The sequence below is a fragment of the Peromyscus eremicus genome, chromosome 5, assembly GCF_949786415.1.
Source record: "Peromyscus eremicus chromosome 5, PerEre_H2_v1, whole genome shotgun sequence".
In the NCBI taxonomy this organism is placed as follows: Eukaryota; Metazoa; Chordata; class Mammalia; order Rodentia; family Cricetidae; genus Peromyscus; species Peromyscus eremicus.
The window spans coordinates 118679453-118702178 of NC_081420.1; the positions used below are offsets into that span (position 1 = coordinate 118679453).

Here is a 22726-nt window from a genome sequence, read left to right on the forward strand (position 1 = left end):
GAAATTCTCTAGAAGCATACAGCTACTGGAGAAAGAAAAGGTGGGCTAATCTGAAGATCTAGATTGATTCTAGAGGGCCTTGTGTTTTATGCCAAAGAGCCTGTCTTGGTCACTATTCTGTTGCTGTGAAGAGACACCATTACCACGGCAACTCTTACAAAATAAAGCATTTAATTGGAGTGGCTTACAGTTCCAGAGGTTTAGTCCATTATTATCGTAGTAGGGTGAATAGAGGCATGCAGGTAGGTACTAAAACAATAGTTGAGAGCTACATCCTGGTCTGTAGGCACACACATACACACACACACACACACACACACACACACACACACACACACACACACAGAGACAGAGACAGAGACAGAGACAGAAAGAGAGACTGGGCTGGGGGTGGGAAACATTAAAGCCCACCCCTAGTGTCACACTTCTTCCCACAAGGACACATCTCCCAATCCTTCTAATCCTATCAAAGAGTTCTACTCCCTGGTGTAAGCATTCAAATTTATGAGCCTATGGGGGCTATTTTTACTCAACCCACTATACTGTCCAATAAGCCAAGAGTTGTTGACTCATTGTAAGTAGAGCACCTGAGATTTGGCTTTAGCTGAGGTAACTGACCAACAGATGTGATACGAAGGCATGGTTATGGCCACAAATGGTTGATACAGAGATCCACCTGAGAGGTAATGTCATGTTTTATGATTGACATCAGTATATGGAGGCAAAAGAGCAAGTGAGTGTCAATACTATGGTCCTGGAAACTTTGAATTTTGAAAGCACCTTGTTATCAGAGAGTGGGTAAGGGAGGCTGTCAGTCCTCTTTCTGATCTTATCAGATCCCACCAACAAAATGACAGAGTGCAGGAGACCAGGATGCAGGAGTGGTGACTAGGTGTTAACAGGTAAATAAGTATTCTTGTGATTAGTTCTTCTGCCAGCTAAGATAAAGGGACAGTTGTCAGAGCAGCTGTGAGGTGGAATCGGAAGGGTTTGCAGATTGGTGGGCAAGGGCAGGGTGAGGCAGAGCCTTGGATGACCCACTGGCTGGGCTTTTGAGTCCCAGAAAACAGAGCTATTGTTGAGCATGCTTTGTGGAGAAGATTACATTTGGAGTTTGGGTTGTTTGTTTGTTTGTTTGTTTGTTTTTATGAGACTGGTTTCTCTGTGCAGTCCTCCTTGGCTGTCCAGGAACTCACTCTGTAGACCAGGCTGACCTCAAACTCAGAGAGTCTGGCCTGTGCTTCCACTGTTCCGTCTGTCCCGTCTGTCCCGTCTGTCCCGTCTGTCCCGTCTGTCCCGTCTGTCCCGTCCGTCTGTGTGTCGTCCCCCCCACCCCACCCCAGGTTCAACAGCTTTTCTCTTCATCTCGAACATTCTTGCGTTTTCTTGTTGCTTCCTGCTGTCTTCAGTTCTTCCCTCTGAAAAGGAAGAGTTGGACTCTTGTGCAAATTCCTCTTGGGTTAGAGATACACACAGTTCATCAGCTGTGAGATCTCTGGCTTAGCAAAGCAAGACTTTGAAGAAGATGCTCTTCCACCTGCAGAGTGTTTAGGGTCTGCAGTTGGGTGGTACTGAGAGCTACTTACACTAGGGCGATACAGAAAGTACCTTCTCCAGATTAAACTTTCTATTCAGTGGTAGAGTGCTTGCCTAGTGTGTGTGAGCTCCTGGGTTCAATCCCCAGTACTTCCACAAACAAACAAAAAACTTTCCTAAAATGTATACGCACCTTAGGTACACTGTATTATAAATGTGCATATGTATGCATATGCACACAAACATACATTTAAATATACCTGAAAGAAAAATATCCGTCTTTTTTTTATTAAGGTGAAGTTTTTTTCTGATTTTTGCAATGCCTTTATGAATAACCATAGTCATATTCTTTATCAGCAATTTTAAGTTTCATTTCCTTAAGGTGCAATACAATTTATAAGGTAATATCAATTGGACATACTAGATTTTTATGAATTTGCTCCAACATTTCGCAGGTGTATCAACTACCCACATGTGGAAACATTTTTTTTTCTTTTTTGTGGCACTAGAGTTCAAACCCAGGACCTAGAGTACACCAGGAAAGTTGCTCTGCCACAGATCTACACCTCCAGCACATAAAAGCATGTGTGTCATCACCAGGGAGGCTACCTGGAAAACAGGACCCCAAGAAAGACGGGGATCGCCCAATGACAGAGAAATGGAATGAGATCTACATGAACAGCCTGGACATGAGTGGGGGTAGTGAAGGGCGAGGGTCGAGGGAAAGAGAGCTTGGGGGAGTGGGAGATCCCAGCTGGATCAACAACAGAGAGGGAGAACAAGGAATAGGAGACCATGGTAAATGAAGACCACATGAGAATAGGAAGAAGCAAAGTGCTAGAGAGGCCCACAGAAATCCACAAAGATACCCCCACAACAGACTGCTGGCAATGGTCGAGAGACAGCCCGAACTGACCTACTCTGGTGATGGGATGGCCAAACACCCTAATTGTCGTGCTAGAAACCTCATCCAACTACTGAGGGATCTGGATGCAGAGATACATGACTAGGCCCCAGGTGGATCTCTGGGAGTCCAATTAGCGAGAACGAGAAGGGTTTATATGAGCGAGAATTGTTGACGAACGGAAACATATGAAATATGAACCAATGGCTGAGGGGTCATCAACTGGATCAGGCCCTTTGAGTGGGTGAGACAGTTGATTGGCCTGATCTGTTTGGGAGGCATCCAGGCAATGGGACCAGGTCCTGTGCTCATTGCATGAGTCGGCTGTTTGAAACCTGGGGCCTATGCAGAGTCACTTGGCTCGGCCTGGGAGGAGGGGACTGGACCTACCTGGACTGAGTCTACCAGGTTGATCTCAGTCTGAGGGGAAGGCTTTGCCCTGGAGGAGATGGGAATGGGGGGCGGGCTGGGGGGGGGAAGGTGAGGGGGGCGGGAGGGGGGAGAACAAGGGAATCCGTGGCTGATATGTAGAATTGAATTGTATTGCAAAGTAAAAATTAAAAAAAAAATAAAAAAAAATAAAAAAAAGCATGTGTGTGTGTGTGTGTGTGTGTGTGTGTATGTGTGTGTGTATGTACATGTATATGTGGATGCATGCATGTGAGTTCAAATGTGTGTGAGCATGCATGTGGATCCTGAAGTTGACATCCAGTTTCTTCCTCAATCGCTCCCCCTCTTACTAATTGAGGCAGGGTCTCTCGCTGAATTCAGGGCTCAACAATTTGAGCTAATCTCGCCAGCCAGCTTGTCGCAGGGATCTTCCGCCTGCAGTCTCCACACCTGCCTAGTTTTCCTGTGGCTGCTTGAACTCTGAACTCTGGCCTTCATGCTTGTGTGGCAAGTGCTTTATCCACTGGGCCACCTCCCCAAATCCCACAAGAGCGAATTTTAAGCCAGTTTCAAATCTCTACATAATCTTCATAGAAACAATAGACATCTCTCTTCTGTATCCACATTTCATTCTTACGGGCAACATGTAATCAGATAATGTAACGCAAACAAATACAAAAGACTTTAACTGTATTGGAAACAGATTTATCTGACTCTTGGTAGACTTTCTGTTTTTAAGGAGTGACTTCACATGAGCAGGAGGCAACCCCGAAGCAACTCTCAGGTAGAGTTTAAGGTTAGAAAGCTCTGGCCGGGGCTGGAGAGATGGCTCAGAGGTTAAGAGCACTGACTGCTCTTCCAGAGGTCCTGAGTTCAATTCCCAGCAACCACATGGTGGCTCACAACCATCTGTAATGAGATCTGGTGCCCTCTTCTGGCCTGCAGGGATAACACTGTATATATAATAAATAAATCTTTAAAAAAAAAAAAAAAGAAAGAAAGCTCTGGCCATGTGACTTTTAGTTAGTTGTCCTTCCCGCTGTGCCCGAAGCTTGTTACTTTAAAGGGAGTGTGAGAGTCACAGTTCCCCTAAATCCAGCAGCAAATGATTTGAGGTCACCTCAAAGAGTTCTTGGTATCTCATAAATTCTCAACAAACAAATGTTCCCTCCTTTAATCCCAGCACTTGGGAGGCAGAGGCAGGCAGATCTCTGTCAGTTCAAGGCCAGCCTGGTCTACAGAGTGAGTTCCAAGACAGCCATGACTGTTTCACAGAGAAACCCTGTCTTGAAAAACAAAACAAAACAAAAAAGATATACAGAAAGAAAAAAAAGTAAAAAGCCCTAAGATGAAACGTAGATAAAGAGAAACAGGTTAATTTAAGTTAAAAGAGCTAGCCAGAAAAGAGCCAGAGCTAGGCCAAGCATGCTGATTGGTGGCCTTAAAAGAAAAAGTGTGGGACATAAGGGGCTTATCACAACAGGTTTGTTCTGGAGTCTCTCTTCTCCTGCTGGAATTCTGCTACCTTGGAGAGGGTGTTTCTCAGGGACAGACAACCATTCCCCCAACCCTTTAGGGAAGCCTGGTCCATCATAGGCCACCTAGCAGGTACATTCTCAAGCCCAGAATGAGTCCTAGCATGGTCATCAAGAAACAATCTGTGCTGAGCCTTTGTGCACTTTCAAACGTTTCAATATGGGATATGGTGATGGTGGGGGAGAGCAATGTGGACAACTTTCCCTTCCAGAGATGTTATAAGGATAAATGAAATGATCTTCATACAGCACTTTAGGATGTTCATATGAAATGCACCTTTGTAAATATGAAGTATTCTAAAAGGCCAGCGACTCAAGTTCTATTTAAAATAAAAATTGCTGACAACAGTTTTAGGCCTGGAGAGTAAATGCATCAGCTGGAAATTGAAGTGCACTTTGCCAGGTAGCCCATGCTGACGGCACATCTGGGTCCTGACCACAAATAAGGCTGAATGCCAGCACAGAGCACTATGCACAGTTCCTCCCCAGCCCTGCCCTGCTGCTTAAAAGCTTCTAAAGGTAATCACCTAACCCTGTACTCTTTGTGACCCAAGAAAAGTCCAAGCATGTGGTCTACCTTGAGAAAGCTAAAATTAGAGGTACCTCAAGGCTGCAGTAGGCTCCACATCTGCTTCTGCAGCTGAATGCTGTCTCTTTGGGGACATTACACTATCCCATTGGAACTCATGTGAAGACAGATCAAAGCAGTTCTCTAGAAAACCTTCAGCCTGGAAAACAAACACAACTCTCACCCTCCAGGCGGCTGGGTGTGAGCACATGTGCAGATGAAGCCAGAGGACAAACACAGGTGTTCCCGGTGCTGGGGATGGAGCTCGGGGCCTCATGCTCTGCAGTGCGGGGGATGGAGCTCGGGGCCTCATGCTCTGCAGTGCGGGGGATGGAGCTCGGGGCCTCATGCTCTGCAGTGCGGGGGATGGAGCTCGGGGCCTCATGCTCTGCAGTGCGGGGGATGGAACTCGGGGCCTCATGCTCTGCAGTGCGGGGGATGGAGCTCGGGGCCTCATGCTCTGCAGTGCGGGGGATGGAGCTCGGGGCCTCATGCTCTGCAGTGCGGGGGATGGAGCTCGGGGCCTCATGCTCTGCAGTGCTGGGGATGGAGCTCGGGGCCTCATGCTCTGCAGTGCGCACTTTTGTGACTGAGCTGTCTCCCCACACCGGGGTTCTGATACTCTGTTTGGCTCTGTTCTTTTTGTTTGTTTGTTTGTTTGTTTGTTTTTGTTTTTTGAGACAGGGTTTCTCTGTGTAGCTCTGGCTGTCCTGGAACTCACTCTGTGGCCCAGGCTGGCCTCGAACCCACAAGAGATCCGCCTGGCTCTGCCTCCCGAGTGCTGGGATTAAAGGCGTGCGCCACCGACGCCTGGCTTGGCTCTGTTCTTGTATAACTTGATATAGCATATTAACATTGTTGTGCTTTTACATCTATGTGTTTTTGTTTGTATTTGTTTTTAGACAGGGCCTTACTGTGTAGACACGGCTGGCCTCCAATTTTCTATGTAGCTCAGACTGGCTTTGAACTCCTCATCTTCCTGCATCAATTTCCCAAGTACTGGGATTACAGTTTTACTGCTATGCCTGGCTTTCCTTCTGTTTTGAGGTGAAGGACAACTTTATAATATTTGCCCTATGCAAAGATTCATGAAAGGTAGTATATGTCTTATTGTTATTTTATTTTCATCATTAAAAAGTTCAAGGTAAACCGGGTAGTGGTGGTGCCCACCTTTATTCCCAGTGCTTGGGAGGCAGAGGCAAGCATGTCTCTGTGAGTTTGAGACCAGCCAGGTCTACAGAGTGAGTTCCAGGCCAGCCAGGGCTACACAGTGAGACTCTCTCTCAAAAAAAAAAGAAAAAAACAAAGAAGAAAAAGAAAAAAGTTCTAAGTACATTTAAAATCATTATTGACTTTCCTCCTGTTAAGGGCAAAACACAGAGTAAAAGAAAGATGTTTTATTGACCATTCACTCTACTGCTAGGTATTTTATTTTAATTTAACCTTTACTGTTACATTGTGAAGTATGTACTAAGGCTGGCTTTGAACTCTTGATCCTCCTGACTCCACCTCCCACATTCTGGAATGCACCACCCCTACCTAGTTTAATATAAGTACTAATATAAAAATATATTAAAATAAATATTATAGAGCTAGGAGTGGTGGCACATGCCTTTAATCCCAGCACTCAGGAGACAGAGGCAGGCAGATTTCTGTGAGTTCGAGGCCAGCCTGGTCTATGAAATGAGTTCCAGGACAGCCAGAGCTGTTACACAGAGAAACCCTGTCTCAGCAAAACCAAAAACAAAGCATCAAAAAAGTAAGTATTATAAAATATATTTAAACAAATATATAATAATATAATATTGATATCATTAACTAAGATGTGTCACTAGGATCTAGAAAGGTCACTTACCTCTTAAGGAAATAGCATGAAGTTTTCGACTCAATTCTTAAAAGTAACAACAGTATCATTAACTTTCTTGGGATTTTTGAGAATTAAGTTTCTCAGTTATTAGCCCCGTTCCTTGATGATTTAATTGTATCCACAAAGAAACAGCCACATGTCTATGGTTAGGTCATTAGGTCAAACGGAAGCTGTGACATTTGGGGGCTCCAGATTTGCACTGTCTCTTTTCAAGGAACGTGTTTCAAGCTAGTTTTAGAGGTGCGGTCATTGGGAATTAGCACTTGCTCTTCAAAATGAACCTAGAGGTAGATGACTAAAGTAACCCAAGAACGTCACAAAGCTTAAAACAGCCATCTAAAATATGCCTACTTCCCTCTTTATTGCTTTCAGAGTTGGTGTCGGGGAAACTCAACAAGTGGGAATATTACTATGATAAGTGATAGACTCTTGCTACTTATAATATGATACAGAGTGGGGAGACATATTGTTTTAAGAAAAAGATGAGGAGCAGACCACTCTCAAAATCCTTCCTTATTGGTCCCACCCACATTTTCCTGAAACAATTTAAAATTCCAAATTAGACCGGGCAGTGGTGGCACACGCCTTTAATCCCAGCACTGGGAGGCAGAGGCAGGCAGATCTCTGTGAGTTCAAGGCCAGCCTGGTCTACAGAGCTAGTCCAGGACAGGCTCCAAAACTACAGAGAAACCTTGTCTCGAAAAACTAAAAAAAAAAAAAAAAAAAAAAAAAAAAATTCCAAATTAGTTTTAGGGTTAGCTATTTCATTGGGTTTCAAGGTATACACAATGCTTCCTTAGGTTAGGTAACTGGTATTTAAGTATGCTTTCTGTTTATGATATTGTATGAGGGAGGTCCTGGCGGATAGAGCCAAGGTGTTCCACTGTAGGAGAGAGAGATGCCATGGAGACAGCACTCAGAGAAGAGTTTTATTTGGTGGGGGGGAAGAGTGGGGAGAGAGAGAGAGAGAGAGAGAGAGAGAGAGAGAGAGAGAGAGAGAGAGAGAGAAAGAAGGGTGAGGAGTTCCAGAGGTGTGCAACTCATGGGAGGAAAGTGGAAGAGAGAGAAGGAAGGGGCCAGAGTTTTCCCTCAAGAATAGGCTTCTATGTTGGGACACAGGGTGGCCCCAAGGGGAAGGTCAGAATATTAACACTTTCTACAACACGTACTTCAAATATTGAGACCCACCTTGTGAAAAGATCAAAGTACTTGTTGGATATCCTCAGCACTTCCTCAAGTTAAGCCAATGACATCCAGAGGGAAGGAAGATCTTGTCCTCTGACAAGATCCCAGGCTTCCCCATCAAAGCAGAGAACCTTTTAAAGCTTTTAAAACCAAGCTTTCAGTTTAGAACATGGGTGATGGCAGATGCTGCGGAGCCCTCTGGGGATTTGGCTACCCCAAACTAATTGATCACAGAAACTTCAGTGAGTAGTGTTCATAATATTCTTTGAACTTCATGTTTATTGATTAATATTAATACCATTTCTTGATGGCTAATGGCTAATATACACAGTCCCTTGCCTTTCTTCTGCATCTGGCCACTATTTATGGACTAGACCCATCAGCTTCTCTTTGAAAGCTGCTGGTATAGGGTAGCTGGTACCCACCTGAAGAAATGTAAGAAACATTACCTGTCACTCAGAGAACTTACAACCAAAAGGAAATACTAAACTCTAAGCTCTATGACCTATTTTTCCTGAATACCTGGGAGTATGTATTGTGAGACCAAAATGAGAACAAAATGCCTCCATCTTAGACATAAGGCCTAAGCTTTCTCCATTTTAGGTATAGGCCTACAGTTACTGGAAGCAGTCAACCCAGATTCCAGAAATTAGAAAGTGCAAAGTACAGAGTCACAAGGTATTCATTCAGTGATAACTGTTTAACCAAGGAATGGTCCAACCCTGGCTTCCAGGGTAACTGACCACAGAAATGTCCCCACTGGAGGGCAGCCAATGAGAAATAGTGGCTGGTAACCATTCCCTTAGAAGTAAGATTAAGCCATGATTTCTAGAAAGTCCCTAGAAGTGAGCCAATCAAAATTGTACCCTTATTGGCACCCCTAACTGATGTAACCTTGTGGTTTTTGCCTTTTAAAACTGAGCTTGCAGCCAGGCGGTGGTGGTGCATGCCTTTAATCCCAGCAGATCTTTGTGAGTTCGAGGCCAGCCTGGTTTACAAAGTGAGTTCAGGACAGGCTCCAAAGCTACACAGAGAAATCCTGTCTCAAAAAACAAACAAACAAACAAACAAACAAACAAAAAACTGAGCTTGCAGAGGGGAGGGCACTTCCTCCAGCCTCCACTGCGTTGGATGTATTGGACGAAGTCCCTGCCTAGGCTTGTATTGCTTTTGGATATCCTGAATTAAATGTTGCTTTTGCATTCCAGCATGCTTGTCTTCGGTGGTCTCTCTGGGGGTCACGATCTAGGCACAACAGTATGGCTTACCTCTCCAGTTTTTCTCCTAAGACCTTCACTGCTCTGTAACAGAGTCCATATTCTCTAACATACTTCCACAAGAGACTATGGGGATGCCATGGATGGCAATACTCTATGACAACGGCCTGGTGCAGTAGAATAGTCCAATAACCAGTGAGTCGGGGAGGATAGTGCAGGGATCATGCCCCTAAGGCAGGCCTGACATATATGACAAGATTTTTTCTCAATTAAAAAAAATAAAAGAAAGAACACAGAAAAAATGAAATATTGGCAGTAAGTAAATGGTAAAAAGAATTCCAGAAATATACTACAAGGACTCAATAATTGACATTTTATTATTGTGCCTCCCACTTACAGATGAATGATACTCATGGGGATTTCCCTTTCTTCCCTCAATCAGAAGATACACGTCAGTTTATCCAAGTATGTTTACACTCTCTTCTGTGTCTATGAGTAGTTGGAACTGCCTTCATTCCTCAGTGAACTCCTACGGGCTGCTTTTCCAGTTAAGACAGTTCTATGGCTCAGCTTGTAGTGGAAGGAGCTTGTAGGCTTCCTGGCACCCAAGTTTGATCCCTGGACCACACATAAAGGCAGAAGGAGAGAAATGACTCCACAAAGTTGTCTTCTGACTACCACATGCACTATCATGCACACACACACACACACACACACACACAAAATAAACACAACACACATATCATGAGTGTGCACTAATAATAATAAACTTAAAAATTAAACATGATTCTAATTTGCTAACTTTTGAAAAGTTTGTTGTATTTTTATCTTTTTTTTTTTTTTTTTTTTTTTTTTGGTTTTTCAAGACAGGGTTTTTCTGTGTAGCTTTGCGCCTTTCCTGGATCTCGTTCTGTAGACCAGGATGGCCTCAAACTCACAAAGATCCTCCTGGCTCTGCCTCCCAAGTGCTGGTATTATTTTTAATCTTATTCATAGGGGTGATTTGCTTTGGAGTAGAGGAAAAAGAAAGTGATGCTCATTTTGGAGAGGATTATAATACTTATTTTCTCCCTCACTGTTCAAAAGTCTTGTGGGTCAGGGGCCAGCCTGTCAGTTGACACCCAGAGACCTAGTATGTTAAAAACAACAGCAAACCCTCAACAGATGATGTCTGTTGCAATTCTGTTTTCAGATGTAGCTTCAGACTCTTTCTTCCTCTACATGTGCACATATATGATGTGTGGAGGTCAATCACTAAAGGGAATTCATCTTCTGGTACCAATCTATCATCAATAATCTCATTGGTAATCAGCGTAAAATCAAAGGATTGTGGGAGTTGAAAGCAATCAACCCGGCATGAGTATTAATATTCTGACCTGCCACCTTGAAATGTCGCCCCTTGGGGGGTCACCCTGAGACCTGCCCATAGAAGCCTCTTCTTAAGGAAAAACTCCACCCCTTTCTTTCTCTCTCTGTCTCTCTCTCTCCCTCCCTTCCTCTCTCTCTCTCTCTCTCTCTCTCTCTCTCTCTCTCTCTCTCTTTCCATCTTCTGTCTCTGTATTATAATGAACCATTTCCGTGGGGATGTAGCATTTGGGCTGTGAATGTCCACCCGCTGTGCCCGCATGGAGTGGGTCGCCGGCCAGCCTGCATGCCAGCATGTTTCTCTGCACTGGTGGGATACCCTTGGGGTCCCCGCATCATGTATCATAACAATGAGCCAGGGTTAGCAATTCACTAACCCTTTTTTTGAGCACCCTTTAGACCAAAAGAATGACTGCTTACTTTTCTACTTTGTAGGATCTCAGACATGTTTATCTAAGATTAGGCTGATCTCTAAGTAATAGAAAGCCCAACTGTAGGCTTCTTTCTAGATACTGGAGCTTGCATGGCCGGCTCGCTTGTTCCCATCTTGTTGCTCTGCCAGTCTTGGAAAGATGGCTGCCAGGACTTCAGCCTTTGTGTCTGCTTTCCAGCATCAGAAAGAAGCGTGGAATAAAGAGGTGGATGTCTCCTCTTCTGAAAACTTAGACTCTCCCAGTTATATTCCATTGCTAGAGCCTGGACAAGGGAAACCATGCTCTTTACCTAGCAGTCATACGTCCAGCTGGGATTAGGCAACTGAGCACTGATGCCTGGGACAGCGAGGGGTGGGGGGTAGAGGGGTGACTGGGTGGGATGTGGGGAGGGGGGGTGCTGCCCAGTCTCTGCAGCTTGGTCTAATATAGCAGTTCTTGCAGCAGCCATCCCAGTCTATTATTTGAAATGTGCAGCCTTGACAGGTTCACCAACCTGATGCAACCCATGTCCTCAACTCACGGAGACACAGGCTGTCTGACTTAAACTTTTATTCTTTTCTTTACTCAGATTTACAACTCTTTTAAGCATCTCAGAGACAATGAGAGAAGCTCTATGGAATTTTCTAGAAGCTAAAACTCCTCTGGAGAATTTTAATGTATTTGCCATTTCTTTATAGAATAGCAAGTGCGCAAGCAATCTGTACGTAACCTTAATCAACCCGAGGAGTGCAGGGACTTTGTCTTTACCCTAAAAACAAACTTTTAAAAAAATATATATACCCTCATCCCTCATCACTACTTTCAACAATTCTCAACATTTCCAGGCCCAGCTTCATCTTGTTCCTGGGTATTTGTCCCTCCTACACTGATTTTTCTCCAATAATGTAAAGTTACCTATTTATTTTAAGCACAAAACTTAGGTTGCTCACTGCTATTTCCATGCAGGCTCATGAACTCTCTTCCCTTTATAATGGCACCAAGTTGTGCCCTCATTTTTAGCTTAGCTGGTTTTCCCAAGTGCTTCTGTGATATTGTTATGCGACGTTGGGCTTTATTTCCTTTACTCTTTCTATCCTTCATCATTTATTAATGGCACAGATTGTGTGATGAAGAGATGTCAACATTATCATTTTTCTATATTTACAGGTATAATAGCTCTCTATCCAAATGGATTTGTCATCTAATAGCCCTAAATGATCCCTCTCTTTTCAGTCACATTTCTCTCTGTTATTTACTGCACCTCCCAATAGCTTATCATCCGCTACTGTCTACTCTCCTTTCCCCCTTAATTTCCTGAGACAGATTTCCACTTAAGAGGCTGAAAAACTATTAGATAGAGAGCTTCTACAAACCACCAGAGCAGAAAGTCTTCTACAAAGAGACACACTTACCCACTGTGGTTTAACAGAATGACAAACCCAGTTACTACCCACGTGAAGAGGGTGTAATCACAGTTGAATTGAGGGAATCATCAGGCATAACTCTCCCTAACAGGAGTACAATAGAATCTAAGTGCCTAAATTCCTGAGCAGAGGGCAGAAAAGTGGTTATATTGCTACTCTAATATAAAACATGGCTCCCTGTATTTGAGTTGGAATTTTCATAACTGCTTAATATTAGTCTGTGAGTTGCTCCAGAGAGAAGCAATATCCAAGAAAAAAAATCATATTCATCTCGGTAAAGCATTCAGCAATGCAGAGAAGTGGGTGACCTGACATTTATTTTAGAAGTTTGTTAGCTAGCTATAGTGTTTTCAGATTATGCAAGTGTTGCCATTATTCTGTTATAAATGACCACACCACATCACACTACAGGTTCATCTTTTGCTTTCTTGTGGACTCAGGAAAAGAAGTCAGCATTTTCCTTCATTGTAAAATTTTGGAATTAACAATATTCCATTTGTATAAAAAAGCATCCTCTTATCCAAAAAGTTGTTCTTAAATATATGTTAACTTGGAGATTATGTATGTCCCTATGAAACTTTTTGTAATTAATATAAAACTTCAATTAATTAAAAAGAATACAAATAGCACACTTTCTCAAAAGAAAAATGTAAGTAATATTATACTAAATATATTCTTCACAAATTGTCCACCAGAAATAAACAGATTGTATGGATTGGTTATTAAACTGAACACTACAATCTATATTACATTTCTATGCATTGCATGTGGCATATTAACTTGTCTAGAGGGAGTTTGTCTTTCCAAAGTCCGTTGTCCTTGTTAACACATTCTGAGATTCTTCTCAGCAGTATTAGGGATTGAACTCAGAACCTAGAGAAACATCTCCTTTTTAACTTTTTATTTTGATATACATTTGTACCAAGTTGCTCAGGCCTTGAACTTACTCTTTAGTCTAGGCAGTCCTTGAATCTGTGATCCTCCTGCCTCAGCTTTTCCAGGAGATGAGATTACAGGCCTGTGACACCAGACTTAGCCAATAAATTCTTGGCTGAGGGTTTGGGAGTGGGCTGAGAATATGATAGTATGGTAAAGTTTAGGCAAATAATTAGAGCCAGGAAGAGAAACTGAAGCCTATGGAAATGACTAGCTGTTTGACTTCATACCTACCAATTAATAGATACCGAAATTTAAAATTTCAGTTGTATATATTAGGTTCAGATTTATGTGACTGGTGTGTCCTTTGTAACTTCAATTCACACCTATCACTATGGTTTGAAGGTTTGTATACCCCAAATCCTTTATGTTGAAATCAAATCCATTTGGCAGGACAAGAGACAAACTATTTGGGAAATACAATCCTAAAGGAATGAAGTTCTCTGAAAAGTTGTATATATACTAAAGATCTTACAGACTGGCTGACTAGACTGTATGATTGTGGAGAAATGGAATGTGACAAGGAAGAGAAAGTATCCTGGGCTACCTTGTCCTTCCTATTAGTCATTTGCTATCAACTGTCACATCAGATTTCAAATCCTTGTGACATTTAGATATAACTTTTGGATATGTCACTAAACACGAAAGTCTTCTAACTTCCACCAGCCTAAGGCTAAGAATTTGACAGAGATAACATCTGAGTCCTATAGATTTCCCCATCAAATTTATCTTGGGTTACATCAGTCCTTTATTAGCCATTTACCTTTAATCCTTGTAGCTGATCCAGAATTCTCATAACTCAACTTGGGAGAGCTCAGCCTCTGTCCACTCTAAAAAACAGTGACGTAACACTTTCTGACTTTGCTGTAGCCCGTCTATCCAGTGCCCCACCAACATGTTGATCAAATGTAAGGAACAAATTATCTTTATTCTGTAGCTGTATTATATATGTGTCAGTCAGGCCTGTAGGGAAGAATAACGCAGGAGAATCCAGACAGAGTCAGAAAGAAAATGGAATTCAGTAGGTCAGATGGGGCCCTCCTTCACATCTCCCAAGAAGGAACATGTCATTCAGGGTAACAGAAATCCATGTTTTCCAGCCATGATCATTCATATTTGGCTTAGAATAAACTATATTTCTTTGAAAATAGAGTCATATCAACAGTACTCATTGTGGGAAACATTTATTCAGTGTCTATAGTGAACACTAAGGAATATGAGACCTGAAATACGTAGTTTAGATGTGTCTACACTAAATATGTAGAACAAATATTGCCAAATGAGCAAACTAAGTAGATGATATAGAACTGTAACAAATAATAACTAATTTTTAAATACAGGGGCTCACTACGTCGTTCTGACTGTCCTGGAACTTACTATGTAGACCAAACTGGCCTCAAATTCAGAGATCCACCTGCCTCTGCCTCCCAAGTGCTTTAAAGGCATGTGCCACTATGCTCAGTAATAACAAGTAAACTGATCTAAGAAAATTTTAACTTTCTCTTTGTGTGTGTGTATGTGTGTGTGTTGTGGTACTGGAAATTGAACCTAAGGCCATTAACATTCTAGAGAAGCATTCTATCATGAGCTATAACTCCTATCATATTAAATTTTAACTCCTGACATATGATACAAAAGAACAATTTTATGAACATAAACAGCAGCAATAATTCCTCTTCCTACTGATTTTTTTTTTTTTTTTTTTTTTGAGACAAGCTTTCTCTATTATGTAGCCCTGGCTGCCAGGTCCTGCCCAACTATCAAACAGTCTTGAATGGAGGAGTGAGCATTAAGATACTTAATAGAGCCGGGCGGTGGTGGCGCACGCCTTTAATCCCAGCACTCGGGAGGCAGAGCCAGGCGGATCTCTGTGAGTTCGAGGCCAGCCTGGACTACCAAGTGAGTTCCAGGAAAGGCGCAAAGCTACACAGAGAAACCCTGTCTCGAAAAACAAAACAAAACAAAAAAAAAAAAAGATACTTAATAGATAAGTAAATACTTGCCGGGCAGTGGTGGCGTACGCCTTTAATCCCAGCACTCGGGAGGCAGAGGCAGGTGGTTCTCTGTGAGTTCGAGGCCAGCCTGGGCTACCAAGTGAGTTCTAGGAGAGGCGCAAAGCTACACAGAGAAACCCTGTCTCGAAAAACCAAAAAAAAAAAAAAAAAAAAAAGTAAATACTTAAAGTAAATAATAGATATGAAAAATAGACGACGACATAAAAGAAAAAGACAGAGACACAGAATAACATCTGGAGGGCTCTGGGTCAATACCACAGTCTCAGGGCCATTTTATACCCAAAGCAGTGGAGGCAAAAGACCTCCCCCTCTGAAGGACACCATGGTTCAAGGTACAAACAAGTGTAAACACCTCTTTAGTACTCAAGACACCTGGCAACCACCAAACATCCTGCTATCCAGCCTTGAAGAGCAAGACACCTGGTAACCATGCCTTTGGCCAAACATCCTGTTATTCAGCCTTAAAGAGCAAAGAGAAGCTTGAACTCTCTGACCTTGAGTCAAGATGAAATTAAGGCACAAACTGGAGTCCTTCCTGGGCTCCCACACTTGGCTATCCTAGAACTCACTATATAGACAAGGGTTGCCTTGAACTCACATGGATCCACCTGCTTCTGCCTCCCGCTTGCTGGGATTAAAGGCCTGCATGACCACACCCAGCCCCCTACTGATCATCTTTAAGCTGTAAAATTTCAAGCACTCAGCTTCATTGAGAACCCTTTTCCCCCCCAATACAGGAAACCAGTCACACTTGCTCTAAGTAAAGCACTAGAAAATGATACATACTAAATTTGAAAGCAGCTTCATTGCTTGCTGAATTATCTAAATAGATAAATAAAACAATCAATGAGCCGGGCAATGGTGGCGCACGCCTTTAATCCCAACACTTGGAAGGCAGAGTCAGGTGGGTCTCTGTGAGTTCGCGGCCAGCCTGGTCTACAAAGTTCCAGGACAGCCAGGACTATTACACAGAGAAACCCTGTCTCGAAACCAAACCAAACCAAACCAAACCAAACCAAACCACACCACACCAAACCAAACCAAACCAAACCAAAACAAAACAAAACAAAACTATAAATGAATGTAAAGCCCACATACTTCAACCACTGTATTTGTGGACTTACTATTGCACCCTGTAATTATTTACCAACTGTTTGAGTTGTTAAGTAACGTATAGAAAAGCATTATTTTGGACTGAAATATGCCCCAACATATGAGGTGAAAAATAAAAATAAAAACAGAATTTGCGCTGAAGTTCTGTCCTAGGGGTAAGATTTTTGTGGTGAAAAACCATGTCCAAAAACAAGTTGGGAGCAGGGTGGTAGTGACACGTGCCTTTAATCCCAGCACTTGGGAAGCCGAGGCAGGTGGATCTCTGAGTTCAAGACCAGGCTGGTGTACAAAGCGAGTTCCAGGACAGCCAAAGCAACACAGAGAAACTCTGTCTTGGTGGGAGGGAGGGAGGGAAGGCAGGTTGGGGAGAAAAGGGTTTACTTGCCTTACACTTCCACAGCACTGTTCATCACTGACGGAAGTCAGGACACAAGCTCAAACAGAGCAGGATCCTGCAGACAGGAGCTGAGGAAGGGACCCTGAAGGTATGCTGGTAACTGGCTTATTCCCCATGGCTTGCTCAGCCTGCTTTCTTATAGAACCCAGGACCACTAGCTCAGGGATGGTACCACCCACGATGGGATGGGTCTACAGCCAGATCTTATGGAGAAAGGCATTTTCTCAGTTGAAGTTCCCTCCTTTCAAATAACTCTAGCTTGTGTCAAGTTGACATAAAACTAGTCAGGACAAGTTCCAAGCCACACCAAACTGAAACTAAGTTGTTTACCTGCCCTTCAAAGAAATAGGATTAGAAATAACAGTCACATTTCCCAATAAGGCAAATATCAATTAACTTAATGATAAAATTCTCATATCCTTACACAATAAACATAACTGAAAGTAATTGAATTTACTAACTAGTTATCTTTACATTTTCTTTTTGTACATTTTCTGTCTCTTTGTCCTCACCTTACAAAGAAAGTTTTAAAAATATATACAATTATGTGTATGATTGAGGGCTTGGGGGGGTGTGCGCGGACACGCGTGCACCCAAAAGCATGAGTGTGCACATGTGAGGATATGCATGAACACAGCTAGCCACTGGATCCTCTGGAACTGGAGTTAAAGGTGGTGGTGAACCATTGTGGTGATATTTTATTTGTGGTGAAATGTGGTGATAATTTTTTTTTTTCCAGAGCTGAAGACCGAACCCAGGCCCCTGCGCTTGCTAGGCAAGTAATCAACCACTGAGCTAAATCCCCAACCCCGTGATATTTTATTTATGCTTTAATAAATAAAGTTTGCCTGGAGATCAGAGGAAATAGCAAACCATTATAAGTAAACAAAGAAATTAAGCAGCGGTAGCACACGCCCTTAATCCTATCACTTAGCAGGCAGGATCTCTGTGTGTTCAAGGCCACACTAGGGAACAGAGCCAAGTGTGGTGACACACGCCTTTCTCCCCCCCCCCCCTCCCCGGAGCTGAGGACCGAACCCAGGGCTTTGCGCTTGCTAGGCAAGCACTCTACCACCAAGCCAAATCCCCAACCCCAAAGTTACTTTTTTTTTGGTTTTTCGAGACAGGGTTTCTCTGTGTAGCTTTGCGCCTTTCCTGGAACTCACTTTGTAGACCAAGCTGGCCTCGAACTCACAGAGATCCGCCTGCCTCTGCCTCCCGGGTGCTGGGATTAAAGGCATGCACCACCAACCCAGCTGACACACACCTTTAATTCCAGTACCAACCATAGAGTCCTGGAAGTCTGTACAGACAGACAGAAAGTGACAGAGCTGTGTAGGAAGAGGAAGTGATGTAGCTGGGCTAAGAGCCAACGAGAGGGCAGAACAGCAAGGCAATAAAGGCGAGGGTAGACAGGAAGCAACTTGCACTGGGAAGCTGTGGAGTTGGTGAGGTGAGGTTAGCTCATGGTTTGTCCTGTTCCTCTGATCTTTCTCTCGGGCTTAGACCCAAATTTCTAGCTTCGTGTTTATTTATTTATTTATTTATTTATTTATTTTTGGTTTTTTCGAGACAGGGCTTCTCTGTGTAGCTTTGTGCCTTTCCTAGAACTCACTCTGTAGTCCAGGCTGGCCTCGAACTCACAGAGATCCGCCTGGCTCTGCCTCCCAAGTGCTGGGATTAAAGGCGTGTGCCACCACCGCCCGGCGTTTTTTATTTATTAAGACCATTTAGAAATTCGTCCACAAACCATTATGTCGGCACTTCTGCAAGAGAAGTAAATTGTCTTGCCTGCTGGGCCTTCTCTCCATCCACTTATTCTCTTCTAAGAGTCCTTCTCTCTTTATTTATTTTTTTAAAGTTTTTTATTTTATGTGTACGAGTGCTTTGCCTGCATGTGTGTCTGTGCACCACATGTGTGCTTGGCATCTTTGTTCCCAGCCTTCAGGAGGCAGAAGCAGAAGGATCTCTGTGAGTTCATAGCCAGCTGACCGAATCTACATAATGAGTTCCAGGCAAGTCAAGTCTACATAGTGAGACCTTGTCTCAAAACAAACAAACAAAAACAGAAAACAAACAAAAGCTAATTAGGATCATTAAACTATATATTATAATTTTGTCTTTGACAAACTCAGGAATATTTACCAAAGTATTCTTTATACTTAATAGTTCTATATTAGCTAGTATGAATGATTGTAAAATTTAAAACAAGCAAATGCGCAATTTTTATTTCTGACAAGCTTTCAATCTATTTGGAAGCATGTACCTAAGAAATGATGAGGTAATTGTCACAAAGAAAAAAATACATAACAGAGAAAGAATGACTGGTTCTAAAGAGAAAGGAAAGCTCTCACAGAAAAGCTAAGATGTCATACTACTTTGGGACATTAATTATGTTGCTGATACATTGTTCAGCATTATACCTTGTATTATAGTGGGTAGTAGAGTCAGGAATTCAATCTGAGCATGTAAGAAACAGTAAATATTAGTCTTTTCCATCAAACACTGTAAAACTTGGGTTTATGTGAGGAATTCAAATATTTTTATCTCCCCACCTTGAAAGACTTTTATGCAAATGTTTCATCCGAAACTTGGAAAAACCTGTTCACATAAAGGCCCTGGTACTGTTGTACCCATTTCTTGAAACCCCCCGAGACCCCCAAGGAGCCGGTTTCCGATGCAAGCACATAAGGGTCCTTTTATTCAGGTTCAACCTGGGCCACAGCACGGCAGACGGGAGGAAGTGTGACGGTGGCCACGAGCCCCGGTGTAGAGAGTTTTCATAGGGAAAAACCACAAGCCGGGAATGGGCAATTTGGGATTGGGCAGAAGGGATATGGGGCAAGGGGATTTTTTGAAACTATTGATTTAGACTTTTGGCGGGGAACCAAAACCTGCTGAACAGGATTATCTGGACTGCTCAGCAGGACTATCTAGATATCTTCAAGGGCCATAAACCACAGACAGGATGTCTGCAGGAGGATACTGCTCTGTATCTGTTCAAGTTGTCATGGCACATTCCTGAAGTCTTTCCTGGAAACACCTGAGTACAGCAGGTGGTCTGAGATGGTGGTGGCTCTTTCCCTAAAATGCAACCTGTAAAGTTAAGTCTAGGCCTTCACACTACATTCTCCAAACTTCAATGACTAAATTGTCCAATCCCTTCCCCATTTTCTTCATTTTTTTTTTGTACTGACTCTTTTCTGCTTAGAAAAAACACCACATTTCTTTTTTGGTTTTTCGAGACAGGGTTTCTCTGTGTAGCTTTGTGCCTTTCCTGGATCTCACTCTGTAGACCAGGCTGGCCTCGAACTCACAAAGATCCGCCTGCCTCTGCCTCCCGAGTGCTGGGATTAAAGGCGTGCGCCACCACCGCTGGGCTTGTACTGGCTCATTTAATCTAGACAACTGTGAAAGAGTATGAGGTGAGACCCCAGCCAATAGGGGAAAACCACAGAATAAAAACAAAATGCACTTCCCGTTAATGTGTTTCCTCTTCCGGGCACACCCTCTTGAGCAAGAATGAAGTGTTGGCTTGTAGAGACGCTTCACTTGGAGTGGTGGTCTCTTTGCAACCCTGAACTTATTTGTAACAGGCAGCTGAATACTTGGGGATACACTCCAAAACATTAGGGTACATTGCTCAGGTTCTGGTCAGGCTCACCTAGGTTATCAGACTTGGAAAAAACCTTTACCTTCTTACTCTTTCTTTCTGTAAAGCAAAGTTGGAGTTCATTAGGGAAAGATTTTAATCAAGATTTAAGCACAAACATTAAGGGAGGGAGGGAGAGAGATGTGTGTGTAAGAGGACAGTATTACATGTCCTGAAGTGGGCATGGGCATTTCAAAAGAGTCACATTTAAATGTTTAAAATGTTACATATAGGAGGTTGGTGGCTTCTAAAACGATATTGCTCAAAAGGTTTAAAAGATCAACTAAAATGCTTTGGTATACTAATTCTTACCTGAGGAACTTTCTTTAGTAAAGAGGTACAGTGCACAGGTTAACTGGATGATAATATAGAAACATAGGATCCAAAAAGGTCCGAAGAACTCTTCCTATGCAGCATGACTATTTTAACCTTGTTTTCTCATTGTCCTATTACCTGACTCAAGTCTGACTGCTCACTACTGGGAAGCCAATATTTGGGAGACGAGAGTTGGTGGCAAGGAATCTATGGCATAAGGGCCAGAGAAGGTGGGTGCAGAGTCTTTCTAGGTGGGGATCAGGGACCAAGGCCAGTGTTGAGGAAGGCAGCATGCTCATCAGGGTCGTAGTCCTAGAAGACTGCTGTCTCCTTTTATCCCTTCTTCCCTGGTTAGAGCCACAGAAGACCTTAGATCTTATGGAAGAGCTCCAGTAGTTCTGTGCACGAATAGATTACTTTTCTGTAGGTTAAACCTCAAAACAATTTGCAGGTGTTATTTTTGATGCAAGACAATACAGAAGGAGGATATTCTGATGTTGTCCTAAAGTCAATGCTCTACAGTTCTGTCTGCTGAAGAGGGATGGTTTAATCATTAACAGCTCAATCACTGAGGTGCAATCTCTCTTTAAAATGTGCCTGACAGAAGGGAGGAAATTCCAGGAGAGGACAGCAGGCAAAGGGAGGGGAAGGAACCTTGCAAATTCAACTTGCAAATGGGTGGTCCCTGCTACTGAATAAAATGTATTATAGCTTGAATGGTAAAGTTGGAAGCCACCAAAGAGAGACAACCTGGTCAGCTACTTAGAAGTCACAATTACCATGTGAGTTCACCAGCACTGCATGTGAGTCTCCCAGTTGCACAAGTTCAGAAGTCTGACCATTTCAACTTTTTTTTTTTTTTTTTTTTTTTGGTTTTTTTGAGACAGGGTTTCTCTGTGTAGCTTTGCGCCTTTCCTGGGACTCACTTGGTAGTCCAGGCTGGCCTCGTACTCACAGAGATCCGCCTGGCTCTGCCTCCCGAGTGCTGGGATTAAAGGCGTGCGCCACCACCGCCCGGCCATTTCAACTTCTTACAGTTTGAATACAAAATCTATTGTGTTCCAGGCATCAGGCTGGGAAGATTACAAATGTCACTTAAGTAGAGAAGCAATGTAATTAGACTTGGAGAGATGGAAAGAACAGTTACATAGAATCCACTACACCGATCAGATAAAAAGAAGTGAGATGCCGGGTGGTGGTGGCCCACGCCTTTAATCCCAGCACTCAGGAGGCAGAGCCAGGCAGATCTCTGTGAGTTCAAGGCCAGCCTGGTCTACAGAGCAAGATCCAGGAAAGGCGCAAAGCTACACAGAAACCCTGTCTTAAAAAAACCAAAAAAAAAAAAAAGTGAGAAAAGCAAATTAGGGTAGTAGTTTAAAAATAATAATAAAAGTAAAACAAGCAGAAAGGAGTAAAGAGAAGTGTGTTAAAGTTTTGGAGTATAAAAGGAATTGATTTTATAATTAGTAATCAATTAGGTGTAGGTCAGCAAAGAAGTAACTGAAGATTAGGAAGCTGCTGTTTGGAGTATGTGTGGCTAAAAAGATACATGCTTTCGTCATAATCATTAACCTCTGTAGATTCTAGAAAGCAGTGGGGCTCCCCGTGGCATTCCCACTTACCTGTATATTGCGTCTGCTGCCCTCTTGCCCTCCCCGACCCAAATGCTTTTCCAGTCATAAAATACCTTGTCACACCCCATTTTTCTTCTTTTACACTGGGTCTTTCTGTTTCTCAGGCTGTCCCCAGACTTTCTAGGTCTCAAACTATCTTTGTACTCAGCTTCCTTACTGCTTGGAACTACAGGTAGCATTACTTTAAGCCTCTGCGAAGCTGGGCAGTGGTGGTGCACACCTTTAATCCCAGCACTTGAGAGGCAGAGGCAGGTGGATCT

General features: G+C 42.9%; 1 long non-coding RNA gene across 1 annotated transcript; it reads right to left on the reverse strand.

Annotated features, from left to right (window-relative positions):
* Positions 1 to 9561: 9561 nt before the first annotated feature.
* LOC131911880 (uncharacterized) lies at positions 9562 to 14482 on the reverse strand. Its single transcript, XR_009379451.1, has 2 exons — positions 14104 to 14482; positions 9562 to 9820 (listed from the first exon to the last, which is right to left on the reverse strand). It is a non-coding gene; the product is annotated as an uncharacterized LOC131911880 (long non-coding RNA).
* Between the last annotated feature and the right edge of the window lie 8244 nt (positions 14483 to 22726).